Genomic DNA, 13,236 nt, shown 5'->3' on the forward strand with positions numbered 1-13,236 from the left:
ATTTGCGTGAAACATGGCGGCGGCCCCGGCTGCCAGCTTCGAATTGAATTTGGCGTTGCTTTTGTATATGGACTTCGTTCTTAGCAACTGACTGTGTAAATGGCTTTCGCTTAGTCTCAGGCTGCTACGATGACAGAGTATTATGGATAACCTTGTAGTGTTTTCGAGATTGCTTCTCGTTTCGAGTGAGTCGAAGCCTAACGAAAGAAACATCCGACATGTTAGCACCACCTATAGCTACAGTCGGGAGATAGCCGCAATGATGGCACATGGCCTCTGAGATCTGAACATCTCACAGGCCAACTAAAACTAAAAAAAATGTGTGCTGATTAGCATACGCTATATATACTATGGCATACGCTACAGCTGCGTACGCTAAATTAAAGCTGTCTAATGTCAGACCCATAAGTTAGCTTCATCCCAATACAGTGGTGTTATGCATTCAACTATGCACTTAGCATTGTGATGAAGTATACCAACAGTGGGAAAGGGTCACAAACACTGGACATAGCAAGGTTACGCGGTCAAGCATACCATAGCGCTGAAGCATACTGAAAGTGGAAAAAGATAAAATTACATGCAGAGTATCCTGTCGGAGTTATCTAAATGATGCATAAGCATTTGCTACTGATCACCTACTGTTTTGTCATCATATGCTGCTGCATTTCATATAATTGCGAGAAATGCCACGAAAAAATCATGAAATGGAGAAGCGCAGATGCAACACCAAAATGTTAAACCAAGACCAGCATGAGTATGAAGCAGAGGCCAGTAGTAGCACTGTTCACTCCTTTTATATCATGGTGCATTTGGATGATGTTGCTGCTTCATGGAAGATGAGCACTGGCCAATGCGTGCTGTTCTACGTGACGTAATTGAACAGTGTCACGTTAGGTAGACGTCATACGTAGATGTGGTCAATGATGCTGCCTCCTCTCGATGCAAACCATTATCAACTGTACATCAGCGGCCGCTGCTTATGGCGCGGCTGCGCAGGCCCGATCTTACAATTCGCTCGCTCATGCCGGCCTTATCTTGAAAGCAATCATCTTACGTGACGGACGGGTTTCCTCATTGGGTAAGCATAGAATCCTTTACGCATGTGTCTCTTCCTTTGACTTTCCCACTCCAGCTGCTAATGTCACACATGCCACGTCGGGAAGGGGGGGGGGTGGGTGTTCAGAGTGTGTATATACATGACAGGCACAAGTAAGAGAGGAAAGGAGATGGGAGAAGCTTGTTTTCACCCCACTGCATCGAATGTGCACAATGCCCTCTGGAGCTCCCTGGCCGTTGTCACATTAGCCACCTGACAGCTGCAATTATCCGTGACTCCTTTCGGAAGCACAGAAGAAACTGCAGCGCTTACATGCGAGGCGAGAGGGGACACAGATAGAACTGTAGAGAGAAGAGGGAGGAGAAGAGGCAGTTCCCGTATAAGATGGGGGAAGTGACATGAGAAGGCAAGGAAACTCCACTAACATACAACAGCGGTTGTGGGATGCTTATGTTCAAGGCACAGTGCAATATGTTGCTGCTATTTCTGAAAAAATAAACACCATGCAAATATGTCAAGCGGGCAACACGCACAGGGCGTGCAGAAGCAGAGCCGCATTAATTAAAATGCACCGCAGCGTCCAGGAAACACTACAGAAGTGGTTGACCGTCAAATCAACACTTCTGTGCCTGCCGCATTAGCTTTGCTGCTATGGCATTGCGAGAGGTCATGGATTTGATCCCAATCGTGGGAGCCACATTTCGACGGGGGCGAAATAGAAAACCCATGTGCACTTAGATTTTGGGACACATTGAAGAACATCACGGTGTCAAAATTAATCTGGAGTCTGCCACTATGCCGTGCTTCATAATCTGAGTGTCGTTTTGGCACGTACAGCCCCATAATCCAATTCAAGTTTAATACTTCTGCCATAACGCGATGTGCCATATGAGGAAATGACAACACTCAACCCTCTCAGGGGTTATAAGATATGGCCCACTAAAATGCCTCATGCAAACACCCCTCTCCCTGTGTGTTCTGCCTATTACGCAGGCAAACAGCAGTGGTGCCCACAAGGTAACGTTTAACATCAATTCACCAATCTCATGTTAGCCTAAATGTTGAAGAAATTAAGCTTTAGCCGTCAACACTGCTAATTATCATCAATCAGAGCATCCAGCATGGAAAGCTTCACTTACATCAATTCCCACAGGGTGTGGGATCTGCATAATTTTTCTCTTTTTCCTCATTTTTGTGTGCATAGCATGAACAGGAAGATGTTCCAATGAGCTCAGTTTTGAAAATATACTTTTATATGTGCAATCTCCGGTTACGGTAAAAGCACCGAGACCCTAAGAAGTGTACAGGCAGGGATTTAGAGCTATTTCCGGCAGGGTTGTGGTGATTTGGGCCCTTGCTTCGCCCATCTTGCAAGCTCCGTATACGAGACTGCAACACAGCCTTGCACATGTCAATGGTTTTACTGATCCTTTAACTGCTGAGTATGTTCCCGACTATACATGCGCACATGTGCCGTCATCTGTCACAGTATGAGCACCGAGACATCTAATAACTCACCTGACACCCATTCAAAGCTGGTTCTGACGTTGCTGCAGTGATGGACCGCAATACATAACGGAAGCTCCAGTGCATAACACAACTGCATTGTGGTGAAGCTCAGTCTAGGGCATTGGCATTGAAACTTGTTTAAGCAATCACATTTCCTCAAGCCACAACCAGCATGCGTATTCGTGCTCTTAAACTGCACAAGGGCCATCCATATGTCGACGTGTCGGAATGTTAAGTCAGGTGTAGTTCCGACCAGAATGCACATAATGTTTGGTATGTCTAGAAAGTGTTCCTAAAGTCACCTCTGCCGCATTACAGTTGAGTTAAGCAAGGAAGCTTATGCAGTGTATTGCATTGAAGCATATTAAAAGCGAAAAATTGCAGTTTAATTGCTGTGGTGATTTAAGCCCCTTGTTTGGGGGTCCATGACCATGCCCCTCTGGAGGGCACAAAGGAGCGAGGAATCATGGTTGGAGAGCATGACACGAACCCTGGCGATGGAGAAACAGCTTTGATGACCTGCTCTACCGAAACTGCACTGCTTGTTCAGCAGGCGTTAATCAAGAAGCTAGAAAAATGAAACCTAGTAGTCCGGATATTTATTGACTACAGCAAGGCTTTTGACAATGCAACACAAGATTCTATTAACAGAGTTGACTGCCAACGGTGTACACGGAATGACACATTTTGTTGTGTTCGTATCTGCTTGATTGCAGGCAATACATTGTCATTGGAAATAGTATTTCCTCCGACAGGGCAATATTGTTCGGTGTCCCACAGGGCAGCATTTTAGGTCCCCTTCGACATTTACGTTAATGACATGATAGACATACGAGGGTTGATCCAGAAATAAGGTTCCCATCAGTTTTAGAAAAAGACAACATTGTTTATTCTCATAGAAATTTACATTATTGGAAAGATGAAACTTACATAATCGGCATCTTTTTCTACGCATTTTTGTATACAGTGCTCCAATTTCTGTATCCCAGTGTCATAGAAGTCTGCCGCCGACCCGTTGAGGAAGCATTTCACCTCTTCCGACTTCTTCATCGCTCCGGAAGCGTTGGCCACTCAAATGTTCCTTTAGCTTGGGGAACAAGTGATAATCACTAGGTGCGAGGTCCGGACTGTACGGTGGGTGGGGCATGACAGTCGACCCAAAGTTTGTCAAAAGTTCCTGGGTTTGACAGGAGATGTCAGGTCAAGCGTTGTCGTGAAGCAGTGTTACACTGGCTGCCAGTCGTTCTCGCCGGCAGTTCTGGATAGCTTGCCTGAGTTTTCATAGTGTTGCACAATAGCTCTCAGAGTTCATTGTTGTCCCACGTTCCATTAAATCGATCAGCAGTACCCCCTTATGATCCCAAAAAACAGTGGCCATGACTTTGCCAGCAGAAGGAGCTTGAACTTCTTTGCGACTGGTGACTCTGGGTGACGCCACTCTTTGGATTTTTATTTCATATTAGGAGTGAAATGAAACACCCACTTTTTGTCTCCCATAAAAATGGAGTCCAACAATCCTTCCTTATCATCTTGACAATTTTGAAGAAACTGGCGAGCACAGTCAAGGCGTTTCTCCTCGTAGTCTGATGTCAATAGCTGCGGTATCCATTGAGCACAACACTTCTGATACCCCAATACTTTAGTCAAAGCTCTTTCCACTGTACCGTAAGAACTTCCAGGAATTTGAGCAATAAGTTCACGGATGTTGATCCTCCTCGATTGAAGCATTTTGCGTTGGGCCATCTTGATAACCACCTTCGAAACTGACGGTCTTCCACTCTGTTCTTCATCGTGGACTTTCTTTCAACCAGCACTAAACTCCCTGAACCACTTTCGGACGTGTTGAACGGACATGCACTTGTCGCCATACACCTCTGTCAACTGATGATGAATATCCACGGGTGGAGTCACTTTGGCGTGCAAAAAGCGAATTACGGAACGAATCTCGTACTTGGCGGGATCAACAATGGGAACCTCCATGTCGGACGGCTGCTGAGCCAAGAATGAGCGGTGCAGCGAAGCAAAGCGCAGCTGGGGGGAATGGAGAGTGGGGGAACAGCCGCGTGCATGAGTGTTGCCGGACTTCACCTCGCACCTTCCCGTGGGGCTGGAGCTCTTTGGGAACCTTATTGCTCGATGAACCCTCGCAGAAACCGAGGCAACAACCATTCTATATGTGGATGATACCAGCCTGTTTGTCTCTGGTCTGGAGGCTTGCGATGTCATTCCTAAAGCGAACGCGCTCCTTTCCACTTCATTGGGATGGTCCAGCCACAACAGCCTTAAAAATATTATTTCTTTCCAGAACAGTTGAAATTACAAATTTACCCAGCACTATTTGCGTCTCACATTAACTACTGCATGCGTGTGTGGGGCACCACCGTGAACACTAACACAAGCTTTTTCTTCAGAAACGTGCTCGTCGGAATTATTTCTAACATTCCATACCTCCACACAACATCACCACTTTTCAAACTGCCAGATGTGAATGGCCTTCCTTTACTGTATTCATATTTTTTCCTCTAACAAAGTCTCTTCACTTGTAAAATTACTGTCGGGACTACAGCCAGGATAGATGGCTCGTGCCAAAAAGGCTAACAATTTATCTAATGCAATCGCTAACCTGTAATGTTCCTTAACTTCTAAATAAGTATGAAAACCAAGGCATTATTAATGTTCATGTCTTTATCCGGAAACGCGAAATAATTTTTGGTCTAGAATCATTCATTACATGATGCCTGCACGCGGGAACAAATGTATGGATATCTGTCACTGGAAGTTACTAATGCGCTGTTCTCTCTCTCTCTCTCTATATGTATATATATATATACACACACAGACACACACACACATGAACATGACATAACATGAACACAGTGTATTATGTATATATATATTGTACACACAGTGTTCATGTTAGTTTCGGTTGGGACATACAGTTGCACTGTCCACCCCTCTTTACTATTTTATAACTGTGCAATTACCATTGTTAAGCACGAGCTAATATAGTATGTAGTATATCACTATATTGTCACGTGGTAGTGATGTTAAAGAACACAGCAGCAGTACTGTGAAAGACAAAACTAGCTTTTATTGGGTGAACCTGTGCACACAAAACAGCCTACACTTAAAGCACAATGATAGCAGCGAACACAGTCGGCAATCGTCGAAAATCTGATCAGCTGGTCCAGCGTGTCAGCTTTTATACAGTAGTCATCGAATGTTCCAGACTTGTTGGGGCTCGTGTGCCTTCCACAAAGTTCTACACCATTCGCGTCACGCGATGAAATCAGATAACACAAGGTTCAGCGACAACAGACAGCGGATAGAAGCATCGATAACTTTCCAGAAACTTCGGATACATGCAGGCGCGTGCCGCGCTGTGCGATAAGATTTGTTAGGCGGCGAAACGTGGTCGCCCGATAAATGTATGTATACACGTGTCAATATATAATATATAATTATATGCGTGCTTTATTTTCTTCTACACTGACTGCTGTGCTGTCAAGCACTTTCAAGCTGTTTGCAACAGCTTCTCGCTTGACGGACCCCAACAAATTGTAACGACTTCTTAGAAATAAAGTTCTGATTATTAGTTGTCTCCGTGCTCATACTGTGACAGAAAATTGGAATGCATGTGTATAATGAAGGAATTCGTGCTGTGTCCCCTCACAGTGGCCCCTTTGCATTCGTGGTATACTTCACCGCAGTGTATGATGGCAAAGTTGACTTTAAGGAACCGAAATTTGCAACGCTTCTGGACTCGTAGATTTTTTTCATTGGTGCGTCTAGCCATAGCCACTATGGCCTAGTCCCAGGGAGCCCAAACAGAGGAAACGGAGGTAGAAATTAACGATAAAGGTAATCTAAAATGACGCAGGAACTAGGCAGCCACCGTACCTGCGGTTAATAAAACATTCAAATTTTGACACTTCACGTGCCAAAGCCAAGATCTGATGAGGCACACTGTAGCGGTGAACTGCGGATTAATTTTCACCTTGCGGGATTCGTTAACGTGCATTCAACGTACGGTACACGGGCATTGCATTTTTACCTCATCGAACCCCGTTGAAATGTGGCCTCCACGACCGAGATGTGATACCACAACCTCACTTTCGCAGCGCAACACCCAAACCACTAATACAACATGGTGGGTCTACAAGCCATCAGGCTCTGGTAATGCTGGACCTTGCTGTTAAAGAACTCCTTTAATCAACCACAAGACGTCGGCTGTAATCGCAAACCAGACCTATGACAGCACCAATGTTAAACTATTTGTTGTCACCAATATGAGTTAAGCACATTTGTTTTAGAACTACACTGTACTATTTCTGTGTCAGTGATTACAGGGGAGTCCTTGTGTATCGTGTTAGACATAAAAAGATTTAAAGAGATGCCTACAGAGACATTGCGAAAGTACGTAGCTGGTATTAGTAGATTGCACCAATGATTGGAACATCTTTTTGGAGCACATGGTATAAGCACATGTAATAAATAATGAACAGTGACACAATACATCCAGCGGTCAGATGCAAGTAGTACTGCTAAACATGACAACAGATCACTCTATTCACCACTGTCGGAGTGGCAAAGTTTAAAGTTCGTTTCCAAAAGCATTGCCTGCCTGGGTTACATGTCGTCATAACCTTCCTATGTTATGAATACGTAAAATTTATAGCAGGCCCATCCCAAAAATTTGGGGACGTCCAAAGCCAGTATATGAAAAAAATTCTTCTGTTTGATTCTACTCTAACCTTATAGTCCACCGATTTCAAGTGACTGGCCCAGCCAGTAATGCAGGTGGCATGCAGCTCTTAACAAGTGGGGCGGCTGGAATAGGAATACTTTATTGCAGCACTGGTGGCCTGAATTCAAAGCCTTTTCATTAAGTAACAAAGCTCAAAAAGAACAGTGCCACAGTTATTTTTGTCTTACTGAGACTTGGCTAATACAGCCCACACCCACAGTGGGTGGTGTGTCAGCATGCAGTGGTGGCCTATCCAGTTAAGGATTTGGACTAGGAAATAAGTAGTCGTGGTGCATTTTGGAGCAGAAAAATTGGTCCTTTTGGAATAGTTGGAGTAGTACAGCAGTAATGTGTAGCCATTTGGTGCAGCTCATTATTACTGTGCACTCAGTAAATGCTGCTCAACAGCAAAGGAAGATACCAAGGCCAACAGCCAGCAGCAGCCAATTAGTACCACATCAGTATGTTGCAAACACTTTCCTTTGAATAGGTAAGAAACCTTCAAAAACAATTGAAAAATTCATGCAGAAACTCCTCTGGGACTTAAGTACGCTTAAGCATTGTACCACTTGCTCATCTCCACGCAGCCGAATGTCATTATCAACCCCTTTTCAAGGATACGGCCACAAACTGGGTACTTCATGATGGGCTGATCACACTTAAAAGCAAAGCATATTCCAAAATTCAAAATAACAGCCTGCACAGAAAGCACTTGGTTTGTGACGCATGTGAAACCATTATATTGCAGAGCTAAACTATGAGCATCTGTGGAAGATTGGAGGCCCTATCGTGAGCTCGCACACTTATGCAGGACTGTAACAACAACAGCCAAAGATAAATTTTTCAACCATGACATTTCAGACATGCTTAGCAATGACACAAAAATTTAGGAAACCCAAATTATCGAACTTGACGGTACCGTTATCTAAGGATGGTAACATTCTTTCTCCGGCACGTGTTGCTATTGAATTCAAGTTTTTTTCATCCGTTTTCACAGATGAGACTGGTGTACCTAGAAGCTTTCAGGCCCCTATTTTGCATTCAAGCATGCACAACATTAATATCGCTTCTGAAGTAGTACAGTCCTGTATCGATTGTCTTCCAACTAACTCTGCTCCTGGTTGTGATGGCATCTGCCCTAAACTTCTTAAGATATCCAAACCTGCAATATGTCGCATTTTAGCCAAGCTTTTTCAGCAATGTATTGACACGGGATGCGTCCCAAATGATTGGAAAGCAGCTTGCATAATTCTCATATTTAAATCTGGTGATTCGTCTAACCCATCAAATTACAGACTAATTTCTTTACCAGCATGTACTGCAAACTCATCATTTCATCTGCTCTAATGAAGTTTCTTACAGAACAAAACTTTTTTCTTTATCAATCGGCATGGACTTTTACACGATTGATTATCTTTTTTATCGAATCAATGTAATATCTGTGGACTTTGCGAAGGCTTTTGGCAAGGTTCCTCAATTGTGGCTTATTCATAAACTGACAGATCTTAACATACATGTGAGAATAACTAGGTGGACTACCAACTTTTTAACTAACCGGTAGCAATCAGTTTTCATCAATGACCATTTGTCTCCATTAAATCATGTCAAATCTGGAGTACCGCAAGGTTCCATGCTCAGGCCTATTTTGTTTTTAGATTACATTAACGATATTAGTAATGGTAGGCGTTTATGGTCATAGACTATTTGCTGATGATTGCGTGATCTAGTAACCCTGAGGATACCTGCTACCTTCTATCTTACCTAGACAATCTCTGTAAGTGGGGCAGTAAGCAAGCGGAAATCAACATTAATATTACAAAAGCTATCAGATTCAGGACTACAGCTAAACCCGTGTTATGTAATTACAAAATTATAAAACATGCCCGTAGCCTTGGTATTCACAATATCTGGGTGTTCATTTGTCATTCGATCTGTCATGGAACATTTGCGTAGATGTGATTTTCACTAGAATGTTTTAGTTTAGTGTCTTTACAGTTCTCCCCGCTCCAAGTTTCCCTGCTTAGCCACATGGTGGAGTGGTGGGTGATTGCACGTTTTAGTTGTATGTCTAGCCTAGCGGAGCAGAGGGATGGATGGATAGGTGCTACGAGTGTCCCCTTTGAAAAGAGGTGTGGGTTGCGCCATGAAGCTCTTGTATTGCCTAATGTTCGACCTATGTTAACAAAGAAAAAAAAAACCCACGATGACTTCCCATAACCAAACTTTCTGAACTTTGTCTTTGCAAGCCTCTGTTGTTTGTCGTTTCCCTACTTTTTGTCCACCAATCTTCCATTCGCTGCTTACCAATCTTTACTGCATACATTTTTACTTTCCCCCTGCTCTTGCTGAACCCAAGGGCTTCAAGCAGGCCAATGGTGTGTGTGTGTGTGAAAACTTTTATTGTAATGAGGTCCAGAGGCTTGACTTCTCAAGCCAAGGCGGGCCGCTCCCACGTTGGCACTGTCAGGCCAAGCCTTTCAGCGACATCATGGGCCCCCTGGACTGCCCTTAGTTGGTCCTGAAACAATGCGCTTTGTATCCTTCTCTCCCACTGTGTCCATTCTTCAACGAGGTTGGGGAGAGTCGCAGGACACCCCGCCAGCATATGTCCGATTCCAATGATGCCATTACAATCATTGCAGTCCATCTTAATCTCCCTCTCTGGATATATTTTATTAATGGTGTATAGGCCAGTGGTGCCTAAATCTACTGCTGGGGAGATATTTCACATTCTAGTAAAGCATGCTCTATTGTTTCCCTAGCTTTACCGCAGCAAGCACATGCTTCTTCCTTCTTATATTTTGCTGTATAAGTGCGTGTTCTAAGGCATCCTGAGCTCGTTTCAGAAAGTAATAAACTTCCCTTTGAGTTATAAGATTGTTTCTTTCCCGATATCCTTATTTCCTCTTCAGTAGTTACTCGTAGCAGGTTTATTTTCCATTGCCGCCACCCACGAGATTATCTCGGCTTCTCTGGCTTTCCGCTTGATGTTCCTTTCGTATTTGCAGTGCCTTCTGGCCGAATTCAGGGTAATGAAACAAAATAAAAGCACCTATAAGTAAAACTTTTATAAGTAAAACGAATACATATAGCTTATTTGTCCATAAAGCATCTAAACATGAACTTGTAATGTGTTACCGGTCCATTTTATCCAGTGGAAAATAAAGCCCCATCTTGGGGAATGCCACGTGATAGCCAGCGAGCTTGCATTTTGCATACAATCTGATCCTTTCTGATGCTAACATGCTGCACAGCGTGCATCACATACTCCCGCGCTGCGAGGTTTTCAAATGGGTCAGCATGCGCACCTTCTAGCAGACATAAGTCTTCATCTGTGCAAATCTATCTTGTAAAGAGCAAGGCAGGCAAGGTGCCTCGATGCACAAGCCAGAGTGGGTGTGTGCATCGACCACCTTGCTAGGAAAAAATGGCAGCAACCTTCTGTTCAGGCAGCTTGTAAGCGGACCGTGTTTCTGACTCCGCCAGCCCGCTTGCAGCTAAGCGGAGGGCGCATGTGCATTCGCGCATCCGCTCCGCTCAGCTGCTTAGCAGAGTGTAAAAACGGCAAACTCTACTAAAGCAACCACATCTCTTGGCTTCATAAGGCACTATTTGCACTCGGCTAACTCCAAGACAAAATTTCTCGCTTACTTAATTGACTCTGACTCTAGTTTGTGTCTTAATTAATTACTTAATTGACGCTGACTCTAGTTTGTGTCGAGGCCTACCTCGAGCACAAACTCTAGTCTTTTGCAAAATAAGGTTGCTCGCTTCATCACAAGAAACTACTCGCATACATCTAGAGTTACGGAAATCAAATATCAAATTAATTTAGCTCCTCTCAATATACGCAGGCTTCTGACACTATTGTCCTTCTTTCATTTACTCCAACCGGTTATGCCACGTTACTCTAAATATCAGACTAGCTTGTGACGTGTGTCTTGACGGCTTGATCACCAGCTTAAAATCGCACCCATCTTCGCCCACACTAATCAGTTTTTCCACTCACCTCTCCTCCTCGCTATCTGACACGACTCATTTGTACATAATTTGAAGTTGTTCCTAGAAATCTGAACTACCTCTTACCTTGCTGTTCTGTTCCAGTTGCATTTCTTGATGTTCTTATTTAATATGCAATTTTGCTTTCCTGTTTAGTAATCTATACTTAAATTTTTTTCCATTGTTTTGTAATGTGAAACAGCTCATTGTGATAAGTATTTTAGGAACCTTGACCCTTGTCATCACTATGTTTTTTTCACACATTGTATATACCCTGTAATAAGTCATTTTTTTGCACTAATTCATGTTGTTCCAATTCATATTTCTTGTTTAGTTGTGTACTTTTGGTATTTTTTGCTCCTTTCATTGTAATCCCTGTAAGAGTTGGTGTCTGCCATGAAAAGGGTACCTGGCCCATACCATTGTTCGACTCATTCATGCTAAGGATGTTGTTGAAGGGAGGAACTTGTTCTCGTTAAGAATGAGGAGTAGGGGATTTATTTACAATATCTACATGAAGAGTGGAGAACATTACATCTGATCAGTCTAGCATGACTGAGATGCACACTGAACAGCCGAAAATGTCTGCTTAAACACTCTCTGTCCTTACTAGATCCCTAGGCCAGGAAAAGCTGCCATCCAACCTTCATCCAACCAAAGCGTCCAAAGTCGTCGAAGTACCCGCCTTTGAGGGCGAAGGTTCACACACTCTCTTGCACTTTTGTTTTACTGAACACACCAAAATGAGTGGGGCCTCATAGACAGGTGTTGTCACGTTTGACTCAAGCTGGCACGTCTTGGTTCCTGAGCTGACTCTGCAGTTAGCTGCTGAATCTGTCATGACTGTGACTTTTACCAGAGTACATGGGAGAACGCCATAGAACAAACATTTCCAGGAGTTTTCTTGCTCCAATTGGTCCCTGAAGGTGACAGCGAACCAGCTAACAATCCTGTCCGCCAAACGTGTCTAGCCTTACTGGCTCCGAAGGGCTATTCGAAGGGGGCATATTGTTGGCTTCACGAAGCGATTCATTGCAGCGAAGCCAGAAGGTCACTATCCCCGCTAGCCAATCGTAACATCCCCCACCCCTATGCCTCCTGGGCTCTTTAGAGTACTTGAACAAAAAAAAAAGTGTTATGGAAGTTAATATGACCGGTATAAACAGGAGCGTCGCAGCAACACGGACTGCTGCAGACGGCAGCGCCAGGTGTGCTGATGACGTTCTGATCATTATAAGCTGATACTGCTCTTTAGTGCCTTATCCATCTACGTCAAACCACTATGCGTTGCGTGGACCATATCTTGAACGCCGTGTTCTCGTCGCTTTGCCTTGAAGAGCGGGCCCATATCTTGAAAGCGATCTGCGAAAGGGGCAGGGTGCGGTGTGTGCTGAGAGATTTGCGAGCGATCTCGTGGTAGCGACAGGCAGAACAAAGGTAAAGCCACTCGCTGCTGCATGCTCTATCTATATTGTGTGCACTTTTCACTTTGTTTAGTGCTTGAAGGCTGTTCACCTCTGCCGTGGGTTGGCCCAGTATTGCACTATCTCTGGGATCGGCCCACATTTTTATCTTGCGTGATGGACGTTTGGTAAGCATAGAGATGCTTACACATTTAAGAAAATTTTAACACCCAGAACCAGCCAATTGGTACCATGCCAGTATGTTGCAAGTACTTTTATTTGAGTAGGTAGAAAGCCTTTGTAAATAGTTAAATAAAACTTTTGTGGGCTAATGAAAGCAGCTGAGTGAAAATTGCCATACAGTTCTGAACCACATGCAAGAATACATGTATGCAATGCAAACTGTGTGCCTTCCAGTGGTCAATGGGTCTTAGCGCATGCCTTGTGCTTGCCATGAATGCTGATTTTGTCACCGTACCCTGTTAGCATTGCATATAGTAATTCCTTCGATTGGTGTTGAC

The 13,236-nt window shown here is 43.9% G+C and overlaps 1 protein-coding gene and 1 long non-coding RNA gene across 5 annotated transcripts in view; one reads left to right on the top strand and one right to left on the bottom strand.

Moving 5' to 3' along the window:
- The window catches only part of LOC139059419 (uncharacterized), a 33,574-nt gene that overhangs the window by 13,816 nt on the left and 6,522 nt on the right, over window positions 1-13,236 (top strand). The window lies entirely within an intron of this gene.
- The window catches only part of LOC139046742 (uncharacterized), a 48,718-nt gene continuing 41,122 nt past the window's right edge, over window positions 5,641-13,236 (bottom strand). For all 3 annotated transcript variants that reach the window (XR_011514162.1, XR_011514151.1, XR_011514149.1), the window contains one exon: window positions 5,641-12,674. The gene's annotated coding sequence lies outside the window, so the exon portion shown is untranslated. The remainder of the gene's footprint in view (window positions 12,675-13,236) is intronic.

This window comes from Dermacentor albipictus, chromosome 4, assembly GCF_038994185.2.
Source record: "Dermacentor albipictus isolate Rhodes 1998 colony chromosome 4, USDA_Dalb.pri_finalv2, whole genome shotgun sequence".
NCBI lineage: Eukaryota > Metazoa > Arthropoda > Arachnida > Ixodida > Ixodidae > Dermacentor > Dermacentor albipictus.